A 19623-nucleotide genomic window follows, 5' to 3' on the forward strand; every position below is an offset into this window, starting at 1 on the left:
ATGCTAGTTACTTTAAAGTCAAAATATTATAATGATGAGAAGTTGGAAAAACACCTGTGGAAACAACCCTTCTAAAAATTCTTCTTGCCAAAGAAATTAGAAGTTTTGTGAGGGGTTTTAGGTAAAAATACCCAGTGGACTAGTGTCCTCCTAGACTTTCTACCTAGAATTATCTGGCAGAAATTTAACCTGAGCCTTGCTCCTGTTCTATTGTTTGAACAGGGCAGAGATTCTTTTATGGGGAAATAGGAGGAGAACAGAAATGTATTTTAATTTACTTTTATGATAAATATCATTAAGTCAAAATTTAAAGCTATATATTTTTATTTTCAGTTTGATGCTCATAATGCAAGCAGGAGTCATTTAATAAGAGATTGAAATAAGCATTTGCTAACAATGAAGTCATTATTTTAATGAAACCTGATCAACTTTCCTGAATAATTTGGGATTTTTTTAAACAACATATTTCAAGGCAGAAAAAAAAAGGAAAAGACCATACGTTTGGCAGAAATGAAAAATGGTTACTATGGCAGCTTGATTTGGACACGGAAAACCTGTTTCAAGCTATTCATAAACCCAACTCTTGCAAACTATTTATTATGTACAATAAATTATATGAAACATGTAATGAAAAAATGAGAGTGACTTGTTTTAGAACTCAGAGAGTTAATGAAAACTATTTGAGAAGGAAGGACTGAGTAAGAAGTGGATCCTGGTGTTCCCTGCTGAACTGGCTTAATGAATTTTTATCCATACCAAGAGGACCCCCCACTCTTCACCCGTTGACACAAATGTCACGTTCGTTAGGGAAGAAAAAAATGTGGAATGTGCCCTAACCACGTAAAGTGCACCATTTTCACAATCCAAATGCAATTCATTTAGCCTCTATTCTTCATGCGAGAGTGGATGTCTCTCATTACATATCCAAGACAAAACTTGGAGATAGTGGTGGGGAGAGAGAGGTATTGCCAAATCTCAGATTCTGAGCTGCTTATTCTATATGAGGGCTTTAAAAAGACAATGTGATATTATTTTCCAAATGGAGCATGTATGTTTCTGTGAGTCCAGAGGAGTTGGCAATTCTGTGTCAAATATATGTATTTCTGCATATGCATGACACAAGATAAGGACTCAGCTTCTGATCTGAAAGACATATAATCAAATTGTCAAAAAATTTACATTCTTAAAACAAGAATCATTAGAAGCCGTATGCAAATAAGTGTTCTATGGTTTCATATGGATAATAAATGTCATAGAAATTTTATAATGGGGCATATAGATTTGGGTGGGGATGAGGAAAGGCGATGCATTGCTATATTTATTTCAAAATCTGAAGGACTGTGCTTTGTAGAATGGAAACAATTTGGAAAAGAAGTGAGGAATAGGGAGACAGGAAGCTTTTAAAGCAGAGGTCTGGTGGGCAGAACAGTGCATGCTAATGAAAGCAGTGCTTAGTATATGTTAAAGTATTTATCTTATAAAAAGGCAGTAAAGAATCCAACCTATATGCAGAAAAACTATTCAAGAAATGTGGACAGTAAGAAAATGAAAGTAAAATCTGATACAGTTACTGAATCTGTAAAGTAGTCAGAATAAGCTCTCTCCTTTTGAAGCAAGATTCAACAGAGCTATATCCCTGAAGCCAGACCACCTGGATTGAGATCCAAGCTTCACGTTTACAAATTACATCACTCTGAGTGCCTCAATCTCTTCATATGTAAGACGGATATGGATAAATTCCATACCTAATGAATGGAATTATCACAGGGACTAAATAAGGTAATATTTGTAAAGCACATAAAATAGTACCTGGCACAAGGTGAGCATTTTACCAGTGGTGATTAAGTATAAATTTTAACTTTTAAAAATTATTTGCTTAATTTCTTAATGCTTTACAATGTCTCTCATCAAGTAAATTTAAGAATTAACTTCCTTATTAGCATTTTTTACATTAATTTAATATTTTATTAGCTGTATTGAGGTATAACTGACATACAACTGATAATAAACTACATATATTTAAATTGTAAAATGTGACCAATTATCATATGCACACACACATAATTCTGAAACTATCTCCACAGTCAAAATAATGAACATATCTAACACCCTCAAAATTTTCTCCCTGCCCCAATCCCTCATATCCATTTCTGTTTTCCACCCTTCTGTCCCCAGGCAGACACTTAAATGCTTTCCTCATTATACATTACTTTGCATTTTCTACAATTGTACATGAATGGAATCATATGATTTCTACTCTTTCTGTCAGGGGAGGGGTCCAGATTCATCAATGCAGCATAATTATGTTGATACTAATCCATGTTTCTGCATGCATTACTGGTTCAGTCATTTTTATTGTTGAGTAGTATTCAGCAATACAACGTGTATGGATATACCACAATTTGTATATCCATTCACCTGTTGATGGACACTTATTTCCAGTTTTTAGCGATTATGAATACAGCTGCTATGAATATTTATATATGTTTCATATGGCCGCGTGTACTTTCACTTTTCTTGGGTGAATACAAACAGGTAGAGTGGTTGGATCACATATTACTATGTTTAACTTGTTAAGAAACCACCAAACTATTTTCCAAAGATGTAGGTTTTATGTTCCCACCAGCAATTTTTTATGTTATGTAGGTTTTGGTTTCTTGTTAAGAAACCAAAGATGTAGGTTTTATGTTCCCACCAGCAATTTTTGATTCTCTCATGTGCTCAACCAGCTCTGGGTAGATCAATGTTTTAATTTTAGATATTCTAAAAGGTGTTTAAAAATATATCATTTTAATTCTGATTTTCTTTACCCTATTGATTAATAATGTTGAACATAGCTTCATGTACCTATTTGCCATCCATATAATTTCTTGGATGAAATGTCTGTCTCAATCTACTGCTCCTATTTTACTCCTATTTTACTGTATTATTTTCTTATTATTGGGTTTCATTTTCTCTCAGTCTGGGTCTTATTTTTCGTTCTCTTTCAAACAAGAGTTTTTAATTGGATTAAGTCAAATTTATCATTTTTTTTCTTTTATGGATTGTACATTTAATATATCTAAGAAATTTTTACAAAACCCAGGAGCACAAAAATTTTCTCCTATTTTTTTAGACCTTTCATAGTTTGAGATTTTATGTTTTAAGTCTGTGACCCATTTTCAGTTAGTTTCCATAATGTGAGGTATATATTGAAGTTTATTTCTTTTTTAAGATTTTATTTATTTGTTCATGAGAGACACAGAGAAAGAGAGAGAAGCAGAGACACAGGCAGAGGGAGAAGCAGGCTCCATGCGGGGAACCTGACATGGGACTTGATCCTGAGTCTCCAGGATCAGGCCCTGGGCTGAAGGTGGCGCTAAACCGCTGGGCCACCGGGGCTGCACTGAAGTTTATTTTTTGACATATAGATGCCAATTATTTCAGTTCTGTTTGTTGAAAAGACTATCTTTTCACCACTGAATTATCTTGTACCTTTGTCAAAAATCAATTGACCACATATATGTGGGTCTGTTTCTGAATTCTATACGATTGCATTGTTGTATTTGTCTATTTCTTGATTTTTATAGTCTTGATTAAAAATCCTGAAATTATGTGGTATAAATCCTCCAACTTCATTCTTTAAAATTATTCTACCTTTTCTGGGTTCATTGAACTTCCACATGAATTTTAGAATCAACTTTTTAATTTCACCATTTCACCATTAAAAATCACTTTATAATTCTGATAAGTATTATATTCTATCTCTAGATCAATTTGAAGGATAATGGATATTTTAACAATATTCAGTTTTCCAATCTATGAATTTATATTTTTCCATTTATTTATATAGTCTTCTACAGCAATGTTTTCAAGTTTTCAATATGTGAGTTTTATATATATATTTCATTTTGTTATGCTTTTATAAACAATACCAATTTTCTAATTTCAATTTCAATTGTTTAGTGTTAGAATATAAAAATACACTGATTTGTATATTGATCTTCTAGCTTTCAACTTTGCTAAATTAACTCATGGTTCCCTAAGATTTTATAATAGACATTTGTGTCATGTGTATATAAAGTTTTACTGTTTCCTATTCAATCTAGATGCTTCATTTTTCTTGTCTTATTTTGCTATCAAAAGCCTCCAGTACAATTGTGAATGGAAGTTAATGTAGACTATACTCTTTCCTTGTTCCTCATCTTATGGAGAAAGCATTCAGTCTTTCACCATTATCAATGATTGTAATGATGTAGGTTTTTATAGAAGCCATTTAGCAATTTAAGTAAGTTCCCATATATTCCTAGTTGGCAGGTGTTTTTTAATTGAAAATGGATGTTGGATTTTGTCCAGTGCTTTCTTTCCTTTACTGAGTTGACTATACGATTTTTTTGGTTGTTTTTAGTTTGCTAATATGGTGAATTATGTTGATTTTCAAATATTAAGCCAATCTTGTATTGTTGGCATAAACCTCACTTGGTTATGATGCATTTGCTTTTTACATATTGTTGGATTGAAGAACTAAAATTTGTAAAGAATTTTTGTGTCTACATTCATTAGGGGTACTGATCTATAGTTGTTTTTGTTTGTTTGCTTGTTTCCTTGGATCTCGTGTTAGTTCTGTATTCACAAAATGAGGAAGTAGTCAATTCTTTCTTTCTGGAAGATTATGTGGAATTGGTGCTATTTCTTCCTTAAATGTGCCAGTGAAGCTCTCTGGGCTCTTAGTTTTCTTTGTGGGAAGGTTTTTAACCTCATTACAATTTCTTTACTATATATATATAAGACTATTCAGGTTATATATTTGTTTCTGGGTGAACTTTCAATATTTTGTGATTTCTTGGAAGAAATTTATCTAGTCCCTCTAAGTTGTCAGATTTGTTGATACTAAGTCTCTTATGATCTTTTAGTATCTGTGGAATCTGTAGTGATGTCACCTCTCTCATTCATCATTTTACTAATTTGTATTCCTCCCTCCATCTTTTTCTCTGATTACCTAAAGATCTACCAATTTTAGTGATCTGCTCAAGCAACCAGATTTTGGGTTCATTGATTTTCTCTCTCTAAAAACAAACAAACAAACAAACAAAACAAAACAAAACAACCTCTTATTGATTTTTGCTCCGATTTTTATATTATTTCCTTTATTCTAACTTACTTTCGTTTAATTAACTTTTTCTTTTAATTTATTAAGCTGAGGCAGGCTACTAATTTAGAGATCTAGTTATTTCTAGTCTGGGTATTTAGTTATGTAAGTTTCCCTTCAAACATGACTTTCACTGTATTCCACAAATTTGGATGTTTTATTCTCATGTTCATTGATCTTAAAACACTTTCTAATTTTCATTTTGATTTCTTGCTTCACCCATTGATTATTTAGAATTCTGTTAATTAGTTCCAAATATTTGGAGATTTTCCAGATATCTTTCTGCTCTTGACTTCAACTTATATTACATTGAAATTACATTGTAGTTAGAAAGTACTCTTTGTATGCCTTGAATTTTTCAGGTTTATTGAGTCTTGTTTCATTGCCTATGACATAACTTGTCTTGGTATGTGTCTTGTGCAGACTAGGAAAAAAAATGTATTTGGCTGTTTGGAGAAAGTGTTTTTTAAATATCAGGTAAGTTGGGATCCCTGGGTGGCACAGCGGTTTGGCGCCTGCCTTTGGCCCAGGGCGTGATCCTGGAAACCTGGATCGAATCCCACGTCAGGCTCCCCGTGCATGGAGCCTGTTTCTCCCTCTGCCTATGTCTCTGCCTCTCTCTCTCTCTCTCTCTCTGTGACTATCATAAATAAATTTGGAAAATAAATAAATAAATAAATAAATAAATAAATAAATAAATATCAGGTAAGTTTAAATGGCCAATGTGTTGTTGATCAAATATGTATCTTCACTGATTTTTCCTTTTTTATTTATCAGTCAATGAGAGAGGAGTGTTAAAATCTCAAATTATAATTGTATATTTGTCCATTTCTTCTTGCAGTTCTGTGGATTTTGTTATGTATTTTGAAGTTCTGTTGTTAAATCATGAACATTTAAAATTATGATGTGATTATATGATGACCATTATTATATGATGAATGGACAAGGAAGACGTGTTTACACACGCACACACACAATGAAATATTAGTCATAAAAAAGAATGGAATCTGGCCATTTGCAACAACATGGGTGGAGCTAGAGAGTATTATATGAAATAAGTCAGAGAAAAATAAATACCATATGATCTTAATCATATCTAGAATTTAAGAAACAAATCATCATGGGAGGAAAAAGAGAGGCAACCAAGAAACAGACTTAAATATAGAGAACAAACTGATGGTTACCAGAGGGAAGATAGGTGGGGGGATGGGTTAAATAGGTGACAGGGATTAAGGAGTGCACTTGTTTTGATGAGCACCAGATGTTGTATGTAAGTATTGAGTCACTAAATAGTACATCTGAAACTAATATTAATTATTATAATAATTATAATAATTAATTATAATATAATTATATTATATTATAATATAATTATAATATAATAATATTAATTATTATGTTAACTAACTGGAATTTAAATAAACATTTTTAAAAATATTATTATGTCCTTTTGATGATTTCACCCATATCTCTTTGTGAAATGTATGTCTTTATCCGTGGTAATATTTTTTGCTCTAAAATCTACTTTGTCTTATATTAATATGGCCACTCCAAATTTTTTTTATTGCAACTGGCATAGTACATATATCTCTTTCCATCGTTTACTTCTAATTCGTTTGTATCTATATATTTAAAATAAGAGTTTTTGCAGGCATGAGAAGGTCTTGTTCTTTTATCCAGTCTGATAATGTTTGCTTTTTAGTTGGGGCATTTAGACTATTTACCTTTAATGTAATTGCTGATATAGTTGGATTCAAATCTGCCATCTTTCTAGCAACTTCTAATTTATTCCATGTTCTTTGTTATCCTTGCAAAAAAAAATCTGCCTTCTTTTCTAGAAATTGAGTATTTTTGCTTATCATTTATAACTTTTTTTGATGTTATTTCAGGAGTTTATAGTATGTGTATTTACTTAACAGTCTATTTTCAAGTGCTATTTTGCTGCTTCTTGCATAAGAAATTTATAACAGTATACTTCAATTTATCCCTACTCAGCCTATGTGCTATTATTTTCATACATTTTATTTCTACATGTGTTATGGACCCCATAATACACTTTTTAATTTTTTCTTTAATTAACTATATTTTAAATGAATTTAATTAACAAGAAAACATATTTTTATTTACCTATATAATCAAAATTTTAGGAGATCTTCAGCTTTGGATGTGGATTTCCTTCTGGTATAATTTTCCTTTTGCTTGGAGACTTTTCTTTAGCATTTCTTATAATGCAGGTGAGCCAATGATAATTTTTTTCTACTTTTGTATGTCTTAAAAGTCTTATATGTATTTGTTTTTGGGAAGATATTTCACCTGGGTATAAAATTCTAGTTTGATTTTTTTTTCTTGTAGTGCTTTAAAGATGTTCCATTGTCTTCATGTTTGCATTTTTTATTCCATAGAAAGAAGTCTGAATAAATCCTCTTATCTTTGTTCCTCTTCCTAAATTATGTCATTTTTTTTCTCTGACTGCATTTAAGATTTTCTATATATATATATATATATAAAAAGATTTTCTATATATCACCAGTTTTAAGCCATTTTCTTATAAATGTTGGAATAGTTTCCTTCAAGTTTTCTAAGCTTGAAGTTCATTGAGTTTATTGGATTTGTAGTTTTAGAGATTTAACTAAAGTTTAAAATATTTCAGCCATTATTTATTTAATTTTCTTTTTCTTATTCCCTCTGCTTTCCCTCCTCCTCTTCTTTTGGGACTCCAATTGTATGTATGTTATATTATTTAAAGTAGTCCTACAGGTCCCTAATGCTTAGCTATGTTTTATTTTAATTTTTAATAACTTGAAATGCCTGGGTGGCTCAGCAGTTGAACATCTGCTGTCAGCTCAGGGTGTGGTCCTGGAGTCTGGGGATCGAGTCTCACATTGGGCTCTCTGCAGGGAACCTACTTCTCCCTCTGCCTATGTCTCTGCTTTTCTCTGGGTCTCTCATGAATAAATAAAATCTTTAAAAAATAATAATTTTTAGTAACTTTTCTCTCAGTTTTTTGTTTCTATATTTTCAAGTTTGCTATTTATGTCCTCTAAAATGTCTAATATGCTATTAATTCAATTCAGTTTTATTGTTTTTCATCCCAGCATTGTACTTTCTGCCTGAGAAGTTCTTTTTGGGTCTTTCTTTTATCTTTTTTCTACTTAATATGCTCAATTTCCCCCTAAGCTTCTTGAACAAATAGAATATGATTACAAAAAACTGTTGTAATGCCTTTTTTTTTTTCTGTTAACTGCATTATCTGTGTCATTTCTTGATTAAGTTATTTTTCTCCTCATTAGGAATTGTGTTTTCTTGCTTCCTAGCATGGCTCGTAATGCTTGATCGTATGCTAGACAATGCAAAACTTGCCATGCTGGGCGCTAAATTTTCTTATATCCCTAAAAATATTCTTGAGCTATGACCTACAATGCAGTAAAGTTATTTAGAAGGTTTGACCTTTGGGGGTCTTGATTTTAAGCTTTCTTAGGTGGAACCAGAGAAATGTTCAGTGTAGAATCAATTTTGCCTCAGTCCTAATACTGGGGCAAAATCCTTGTGAGTGTTCTCTATAATGCCCCATGAATAATGAGATTTTTCTACTTTGCCTGGTGGGAACAGAAACTATTCCTTTCTGTGTGAGCGTTAGTCTCTCTTGCCTTTAATTTCTTCTGGCAGTTCCTTTTACTGGCTACAGATAATTTCCTCACGTATTGAACCAATCATTACTGACCATAGCAGATGACTCTCTAGAGATCTCTGGATCTTCCTCTCTATGCAGATCTCTCCTCTCTTAGTCTTCTCTGGAAAATCCTGGTTCCTTGGCTTCTCTAGAACCCCAGTTTTGTTGTTTCCTCAACTCATGGAAACTATCAGGCTTTTTCTAGGTTTCCCTAGAAACCTGTGGTACAACCTGGAAATTCTCTCAAGATGGTAAGTCACAGCAAATGTATGATTCATTTTATTTTTTCCCTATCAAGAATCATTGTCTCTCATTATTGATGTGAAATATCTTGAAAGCTTTTATTTTATGTATTCCATCCAATATTTCAATTGTTTCACATAGAAGGGTAACTGGTTCCTGTTACTCATTCTAAACTGAAGTAACAGCCTTTCTAAAAGCATATATTTTTATTTTATTTATTTTTATTTCCTCAACTTAATACTCTCTGTTGCACAGTCTTATGTTCTTTCTCTCTATGATATTCCATGGGCAGTGGGCAATGGGTTGTTCTTTCAGTATATTCAGAGTACAACCACATCTTTGCATTATTTCTTAAGTAGCCTCATGAAAGCCTCATGTCTTTTCCGGTTATTGCAGTAGCTCTTTAACCATTCCCCCTGATATTTTCCTTATCCATCTACAGTCTATTCTCAATCCAGTAACCAGAATGATCCTTTTAGTAGCTTTGAAAAAAAAAAAAAAAAAAAAAGGAAAGCCACCACCCCTCTGCTAAGAACTCTGCAGTGTCTCCCCATTTTACCCATAGTGAAAGTTAATATATATAATGGCCTAAGACACTATATAATCTTGCTTTTGCTATCCCTTTAATATCATCTCCAGCTACTTTCCCTGTGGGTTACTCCTTTTTAGTTAACAAATCACCTTGCTGTTCTTTGAGCCACTCAGACACACAATGCCTTGGGGCCTTTCCACTTTTGCCTAGAAGGCTATTACCTCAAAACCTTGTATGGCTTGCTCCCTTGCCAACTCCAGTCTTTTCTCACATGTGTCATCTTACCTATAAAGTTGCATCTTAACACCACCTACCACCTCAGTCCAGACATTCCTGATAGCCTTTAGTGCTTGATTTTTGTCCTTAGCTCTCATCACTGTCTGACATAATTACTCTGTTCTAGTCTCTGGGATTCCTTTCTATTCCATGAGCACAACAGGTACCTTCTGGCCTCCTTTTGTATTACTGTTGTCTTTTTTTGAACAAATCTGCCAGCAAAATATTTCTATAGTTGTCTTATCTAAGCCTTTCTTCAAATGTCATCTCCTCTAGGGGGTCTTCATTAACTATTATATTTAAAACTGAATCTCTCCTCTTTGGCTTTATATATCCTCTTTCCACATCGTTTTTCTCAAGAGGACTTATAAAATGATGTACTATATATTATTTTATCTATGTGTTTTATTTTCTCACTAAAATGAGAGTTACATGTGAACAGAGGTTGGTCTTTCTTTCTTTCTTTCTTTCTTTCTTTTCTTCTTTCTTTCTTTCTTTCTTTCTTTCTTTCTTTCTTTCTTTCTTTCTTTCTTTCTTCCTTTTTTTCTTTCTCTGCTTAATCTTCAGAACCTAGACATGTAAGTAGTGTATGTTAGGTTCCTGGTAAATATAGCTGATTAATATTTTATATGATAATTTTTCTGGAAATTACCAACTTCATATCCTGGAAGAGAATATGCAGACTGATTTAAAACACTTTCCCATTACATATGGAGTTCAAAATCTTCAAGTTGCATTTTCTCCTCCTAAACTCTATTTTATGGAGGCAGAAGTATTCTTACACAGTTAGGAATTAAAAATTGACTTGTATATCTAAGCACTCAACATTGATGTCACAACTTTCAACTCCACCATCCAGCTTCCAGTCCCACAGCAGACTAGAAACTGCAAAATAATCAGGAAAAATGCTTTTTAATTATTAAACACCCTGATAGGAGACAGAAACTAGCATCAGTTTATTTTCCACTACACATAGGACCCATTATTTAATGCTTATTACATCCCTGTTAGGTGAGTTACTGTGGTCATTTTACAGATAAAGAAACAGAAGTCAAAAGAGTAACTGGTTCTCAAATCAAGATCTGGAATTTGAACACAGCATTTTTTGCTCCTAAGCCCTCCTTTTTGTACCTCCACTGTGCTGCTTCACAGTAAAAGAAGAATTTAACCTAGACACAAATACTCAAAGAGACTGCTAGGACCATAGGCCATCCCACATACCACAATCAGTGTTGAGGACGTCATCTCTGGATAGCACAGCACAGTCATTAATGTTCATAATGATAAAACCAAGTCATCAAAAAAAGATTAATTACATTCCATCCACTCTGTTTAAGAAGGCAGGGAAGTGTGAAATCCATTTTAGAAAGATTTCCATCAAAAATGATTAAAATTTTCAGCTATCCAGAATGATTCATTCCCTCGGGTTTCCACATAGCCAAATATGTAAATGAAAAAGCACAAATATTGCCCATTTCCCACAAAACAAAACAAACAAGCAAACTACATAAAAGAGGTGCAGAAGGACTCAATCAAATTGAGGATTGGATATTTGTTACAGTGTATACCAAAGTATACATTGCCAAAGCTGGCAGGTATCCATTTTTTATGGTTTATCTATTCTTACTGGTCAGTTGTCCATTTGAAAGGTTCATACCCTTGTCAGAAAGGTTTTAATTATTTTGATTATTTCTTCTGCTTTACAGTCTTTTGGGATGGGATAAATATATTCCCTATACTCTTGAGCACAATAGCTGTGATCACTGAATCTGCTTTACCCACAACTCCCTCAAAAACCTAACTTCACTTCAAATACAAAAGAAAGATTATCTTAATATTGTAAAAGTGGAGCTGAATACCACTTACTTTGGATATACTTATAAAAACAAGAAACAAATATACTCTTTATCTCAGTCTGCACTAGTCTGTGGTAGCTGGTAGTCAATACATGTTGGTTAAAAGAATTGTTGCTGACCATTTGTAGAAGAATGGTTATATTAATTTGTGTTAAATTATGGGACATTGAGATGATGGAATGATGTACACTTATTTCAAATAATGATCTGATAGAGGCTGACATGGATATTTATTCACTCTCGTATCTTCATCTCCTAGAATTCTTGTCATCTAATAGCTTCCAGTAGATAGTGGTTGAAAGAATTGATAAATAAATGAAACATAAAATTAATGAACATGTGGTAAAAACTCTGATTATTGATATAATAATATAAATAATATTCTATAATTTAGGGAGGAGCATATGCATGTAACTGAATCAAAAAATAATATGGAATGCTACACAAGTAAATCATTACTCATAGTTCCTCCAGTAAATGTAGGGACATATAAAAGGCTCTTCTTTTTTATTTTATCTATGTATTATTTAGCCTTTCACAATAAATACATATGACTTTTATAATTAAAATAATCTATGCTATAGCTTTCACAAAAATGATTTTTCACATCAGACATTCTGAAATTTAAGGGTTCATTATGGAAATAAAAAGATGAGATGATATCAGCTGCCCACAATATAGAACATTGCACAGAATAAATGCTGATAGAGCCAGAAACAATCTCTCAGTATTAAAAAGACTTAACAGGCAAAAAATTAAGAAGTATAAAAAATTAAACAGAAAAGAAATCATCAAAAATATTCACAGAGTGGAGGGTGGATGGGGAGTGATTGCTTAATAGGGATGGGGATTTCTTTTGGGATTATGAAAATGTTTTGGAACTAAACATAAGTGATGGTTGCACATTATGAATGAGGGAGGAGTAGAGGCAGATGATTCATATATATGTAACTGCTTTGAAAAATGTGGATTAACTGTAAAAATGTTAAATGTTATTCTTAATATTCATTATTTGGAGGCAGAATTCTAACAACATTTTTGAAAGTTTCTGACCTTCATTTCTATTTTTAAGAAAATATTCAACAGAACATTGTATACAAATAAACGAATTTGGGAAACGAATTTTATTTGTAAAATACAACAAACAGGTAGGATGTTTTCGGGATTAATTTTGTCTTCAGCTGTAATAATTTTCCTTTCTTTCTGATTTTGAAACTAATGAACTTTCACAGTAGAAAATGTGTAAAATTTAAAAAGTTAAAGAAGAAAATAAGATAAAACCACACAGTAATTTGCCACTGAGAGAGAAACTCTATTAGCATTTTGGACTGTTTTTCTTCCCCACGCTTCCAAATATACACACACCAGCAAAAAATTTAATGGTGAGAATTTTACTGTTGTTTTACATAACCTTTGAAAACATATTCTTAATCAACAGCCTAGTATACCATTAGCAAATGGATTAATGCCAGAATTAAATGCCCTTGGGTCAAGTGTGATATTGACTAGTGGAGAACTGAACTCAAAAGCCCATATGGCTGTCTCCAAACTGAGGCAAGCAAAAGGAATTTTTTTTTTATTTAATTTGTTTCTTATCTCTGGGCATTTAGATTATTTCCATGTATTTCTCAAATACACAATAAGTATATGCTAAAAATGCTTACACATGGCTCGCTGACTTACCTTTCTATCTTTAGGTTAGATCCTCAACTGTGGAGATTATAGTTCAAATCCTATCAACATTTGTAGACATTCCATGCATACTTTTAAAGTGATTTACAGAAAGATTGCACCAAATTATGCTTCCACCAGCCGTGAATGAGAGTGCCTCTCTCACTGTACAGCGGCAAGCATGAATATTAACAATATAAACAAAACAGAAAACTTTTCCAACAAATTTAGTAGGAATAAATTTGAATCTTGTTTTTACTTATTGTCCTTTGATTACCAGTTAAGTTGAATATGTTTGCCAATCTATATAACTCACTGTTCTTCTTTTCATGTTCTAGTTTACTTTAATAACATTGCTTCACCTAAGGCCCAACTGTGGGGAAGTTTAATCTTCAAAATTCTTCATAGTGATATTTTTTGGAGGAGGCAGGATGTGGATGGGAGGGAGGATATTATAAAAAAGAAGATGCAGCTCCCAAGTTATTTTAATATTTAAAATATTAAATTTATATTATTAAATTATTTATTTGTAAATATTTTATTTATATATTTGAGAGCGAGTGATTGCACTTATACAAGCAGTGGGGAGGGGCAGAGGGAGAGGGAGAAACGGTCTCTGCACTGAGCAGGGAACTCTATTCCAGGACCCTGGGATCATGACCAGAGATGAAGGCGGACGCTTAACCAACTGAGCCACCTAGGCATCCCTATTAAATTTTTTTTTAAAAATTTGTGGCATGTGGTATCCTCAGAGCTATGAAATGGAAACTTTTTCTTAAGGAGACTAATAAGACAATAAATATGACTACTTTTTCATCAGCTTTGGAAGATGCTGTGTTAATAATAAATATATATTTTCCAATAACTGTACCAAAATTTTGTTCTTAATAAAATGAATGTTTCAATCAGAAAGAGCTAGTTTCAGGTAGATTTATTTTTATATTAAAAAAAAAAAACCTTAACTTGACAAAGTTTCTTCAACTTGTATGATAATCAAGATTATCCACATCTCCTATCTGGGTAACTGCCCACAGGTTATTGGTGATATCTTATGTATGAACATAAACCCATTCTACAAAGTAGTGTGCAGCCATAAACTTCTGAAATTAATATGGTCTATGTTTTTTTCTCGGACTTTTTCCTATAAAATAGAACATTTGTTAAATAATATAAATACATTGCTCCATTTTAACATTTTTATAGTCTACTAACAGGATACACTTTTAGAACGTGATTTAAATGGGGACGCCTGGGTGGCTCAGTAGTTTAGCGCCTGTCTTCAGCTCAGGGCGTGACCCCAGAGTCCCGGGATGGAGTCCCACATCGGGCTCCCTGCATGGAGCCTGCTTCTCCCTCTGCTTGTGTGTGTGTCTCTCTCTCTGTGTCTCTCATTGATAAATAAATAAAATCTTAAAGAAAAAAATAACATGATTTAAATAAACACAACTTTCTAGATACTATACCTTTGTCAATAAACTTCACCTTAATCTACTAACTTAATCCTACTTTGTTTTAGAAAACAAACTTTTCCTTTTATTTTTGATGCTACAGACGTTGAAAATGTGGATTGTGCTCAGTCTCCCAGCAGTAGCATTAGCTTAGTAGCCTCAACCCTGTATTGAGATTATGCCTTGCTTTACTCTTGGTATTCAGATCTTACTTATTAGTCCCTCTACACTCTTGTACAAAGGGAAAAAAAAATGCCTTCCCTTCAATTATTTTCTTTCTCTACTTTTCACTGAAGACCAGAAATGGCCAAAAAATATCATGCCAATTTAAAAATGGTTTCCGAAAAAAACGTGTTTTCCAATATTTTTGGTTTTCTCCTATTAGTTTGCATATCAAAATGTAGAGTCTGTGATTCAAAATGTGCAAGAAAGAAATGCTGCTATTCATCTGCCATGACTAATCTAAACGCTCAAGCATTCCATCCCATTGCATATTAGGGAATACAGACTTTGGCAACTAAAGGAATCCCGGATATGTACCTTTAAACAGTCTTTTGGATAAATAATTCAGTTAATTCAAAGTCTAGCTGCTTCTTAGTGATATTTTTCTCATTCCTTTTCTATTTCTCAAAATGGTACCTGGATTTATGGAAAAGCTTCTGTATCCTCCTTTCAGAGAGGAAGGAAGTCTGCATGCTGTCCTTTACATCTTTACTGGTCTTTGCTCTGACAAAGCCAATCTGGTCTTCTTAGTCACCAAACATGTAGTACTAGTGCCCCCTGAATTGCTGTTAATGTTGCTTTTTTGCTGAGGAGGTGTTGGCATGATGCCATTAACCTAAGGCTGGTGAATCTCAAGGAAATGTCCAGCTCAGTTTTCACCACTTTATTAGTCCTACCTCCACTCTTGCTGATTCTGCAGAATCTCTGACCAGAGATTTCCTTTCATCTGCTCCCCATCTCACTCTGGTGGTCTCTCTGGACATCCAGTGTTTCTCAATTCAACTATCTTCTTGCGCCTCTTAGCTTCACAAGGCAACTTCTAGGTCTCTTCCACATTCCCATCTTCTACTTCAAACTGTCAGACGGCCCTTTCTCCTCTGTGGAGGTTAACCTGATGTTGACGCGAGCCCTCCTGTGAAGGTTCTTCTCAGGACTTCCCTCTCATTGAATACTTCTAGGTCAGTAATTTCTAAATGACATCCTAGAAACATCTTAGGTGGCATCCTGTGGCTTTCATCATGCTGACCAGAGGTATTTTCTTCAGACATCTGTGATTTTCCTAAACTACATCTACCTGAAACATCAAGTACTGAGAAGTTTTTTAAACCTTCCCTCTAACACCTTCCTGAGGGGAAAGCCAGGACATTTAATTTTTGATTCCTGCCTCCTTCCCTCAAATTCCTTCAGAGTCACTGCCAGGGCTACACCTTTTGCTTTCTTTTAGTTGAAATTGAGCTTTCCCTACATCGAATTCTTTTTCCTCTCTATACCAAAGTGTATTTTTCATACCTCTGTGGTTTAATTTGTATACGTAAGTAGCTCTTCGAATTTAGAAACTCCCTTTCTTTTGCCACAAATCGTGATTCACAAAACCTTTGTCTCACAACACACTGATAACAAATAAAAAACAACAACTTTCCTTGAACAATGCCTTTTTTTCCTCTTTGTATTCCTGCTTTAATAATCCAAATCCTGCCTGAGGTAATGGATGCCTCTGGCTGAAGAGGGGGAGGGTCAATTAATTTATTTCAAAAAGTCTTATCCCTGTTATAGTTGAAACTGATGATATTGATAAATTACTTTTATCTTCCAGTTGTTTCCAAATTCATTTTAGAGGAACCATTCCTTTTCTCCAGAACCTACTTTTAAAAACAAAGTGTTTTTAAACAAAGATATACTATAGTTTATCTTCAGCTACACAATAGCTCCCGTGTAGTACTACCCGGGAAGATTTCAACGAAAATTTCTCTGTTTTTGTTTTTAAAATTTCAATCCAATTCAACAAGCATCAGTTAATATTTTTTTAACCAGGCTATAATTATGCATTATATAGGAAAGAGAGGCTTACAAAAGGAAAAGATGAGGTTTATAGCTCCTCAAATGTAAGGAACCAGTGGCCTATGGGAAATAATCTGAATACAGTGCAAGAGTAGAAAGAATTATGTCAACACACGTCCACTGTTTAGGAAAGGTGATGAATAGTTATTGTCCTTCTTATGCATTGTATAGACAACACAGTGGGGGTGACCTGGACACCTTGAAATAATGGCAGTTAGAGAGGATATTAAGGAGGAAGTGAGATGGGCTAGACCTCACATTTTTGGTAGAACCTGGAAATGTGGAAATGAGCAAATCCTCTGTTCCAGGCAAGAAAATAACAACTCGGGGAACAACTTGGCAAAGAAGTGTGGGTTCAGAGGACAGTTCTGTTACGTTAAGCTTTAAATTGGCTGAACAACACAAATCATTCTACAAGAATGTACTTTTACAGATATTTGTTCTTGGCATTGCCTCCCTTGTTTTCCCCACCTCCATATTTTTCATAAAGCAAATGCTTTGTCATACATATTCTTCCTCTTCGTGGGATTGATGTCGCTCATTCCATTGCTTCTGTTTGCTTGGTCACAGCTGTCCACGAGAATCTTCCTTCTCCCAAGTGGGCTGTCTAAACGAGGCTCACAGCAAATAATGGGCAGCCCAAGGGTCAGCCCCGATGGGGCTTGCAAGCTTTTAGCTTTGGAGGAAAGCCATTTTTGCTACTAGTGAGACTTATGAGAGTTTGTTTTTCTCCTTATGTTGCAGCTAAATTTCCATTGAAATAATAATAGCTCAAAAAACAAAAAAAGAAAGGATCCTACCCTTTCATCTTTTCTCATTCCTTTCACTGGCAAATATGTTGGGAAAATGAGAAGTCATGCACTGCTAAAATTCTCTCCCCACCCACGGCTCTGCTGAAACTATCTCCTCCGCAGTCCTGGGGGCCTAAAGAGACCCATCTCAAAGACTTTACTTCCATTTCATTATCCTTGCCCTGGCCACCACCCTTGGCACTTTAATCAAGCTCTGTTAAAATGTTTTTTTCCTGGTTTCTAGAATGGAGCCCTCTTCTGATTTGCCTCCTACCTCTCCAGACCGTATCTTTTCTACTGCCCCTTGCTTCCCAAATGCAACTATTTTCTAAGATTCTGTCCTTATCTCTGCTTTTTCTCCTGTTGAATTCTCTACCTACGTAATCTTATTCACCTTTAATAGAACTTCTATGCAGACAACCCTTAAATACGTTTATATATAATATATAATTTAATACGTATTTTATATTAAATATAGTTACATTATATTTATATATTTATATGGTATATTTATAAATATATTTTATACATTATATAGTTGATAGATAGATGATAGATAGATAGATAGATAGATAGATGATAGATCTCCCACTGACTCCTCCAACTGGACTATAATATTCGGTACTTGTGCTATTCACTTCAAATTCAGTGTGTCCAAAGCTGAAACTCCCACCTTTCGTCTCAGGTCTCCTCTTTGCTCCTCTATATCCATCATTGGCAGTCACATGCTGGAGCTGGCTTTTACCAGCTTATGAGGGCTCACTGTATGCTGCTGTTCCCAACTCCAGGTTGGCCATGGTGTGACATGTACACCACAAATAAAGGCAAATGCTACAGATTTCAGCATTGTCTTCTTTTCCTCTCCTTTCTCTCTTTCTTTTATTTTTATTTTTTTTAAGATTTATTTATTTATTTGAGAGAGAGAGAGAGTAGGTGTATGAGTGTGAGAGGCAGAGGGAGAGGGAGAGAGAGAGAGAATCTCTCAAGCAGACTCCCTGCTGAGCATGGACCCTGACTTGGGGCCTCAGTCTTATGACCCTGAGATCATGACCTGAGCCCAAATCAAGAGTTGGACACTTAACCTACCCAGACACCCCTCTTTCTTTCCCTCTTGCTTGCTTGCTTACTTGCTTTCCCTTCCCCCCTCCCTCCCTCTCTCTCTTTCTTTCTTCCTTTTTCCTTCCTTCCTTCCTTCCTTCCTTCTTCCTTCCTTCCTTCCTTCCTTCTTTCCTTCCTTCCTTCCTTCCTTCCTTCCTTCCTTCCTTCCTTCCTTCCTTCCTTCTTTCCTTCCTTCCTTCCTTCCTTCCTTCCTTCCTTCCTTCCTTTTTTCTCTTTCTGAGAACATTGTCTAGCACACTAGTGATTATTGCCATACCATTCTCCCAATCACCTAAGCTTGACACGTGGGTGCAATTCTTTTCCTCAGACCCTAAATCCATTCAACTGTCAAGTCTTCTAATGTTTGGATCACTCCAAACTTTACTGTTTTCATGGCTCCTGGCCAATTTCTTGCTAGACTTTTCTCCCAGGCCTTCCCTTATCTCTAACCAATTTAGCAAAATTCTGCAAAGTTAGTCTTCCAAAGAACAGCTGTGATCCTAGTCAAAAGTTACCAGTGATGTTCCTTGCTTACCAAATTGAGTCATTAATTTTCAGTCAAGATCATCCATAATCTGGGCCCTAGGCCTTCTCCAGCACATCACATACTTCAGGATGCAGAGCTCCTAGTTTGTGCCTAGATCATAAGTACTTAGGAAACCCCAGAGGATGACATTACCTCACTGACCAAATGAGGGAGCCTTGTTGACTCTGTGCCTATTTTGTTCCTCCTGAATTCCCCCTTTGCCATTTCTGTACACCTAAATCTTACCTATATGTTAAGGTTCAGCCCAATGCTCTCTTTTCAAGTGGAAAGTATCTTTTTTCATCATCTGAAGACCCAATCTC

Source organism: Vulpes lagopus, chromosome 3, assembly GCF_018345385.1.
Source record: "Vulpes lagopus strain Blue_001 chromosome 3, ASM1834538v1, whole genome shotgun sequence".
Lineage (NCBI taxonomy): Eukaryota > Metazoa > Chordata > Mammalia > Carnivora > Canidae > Vulpes > Vulpes lagopus.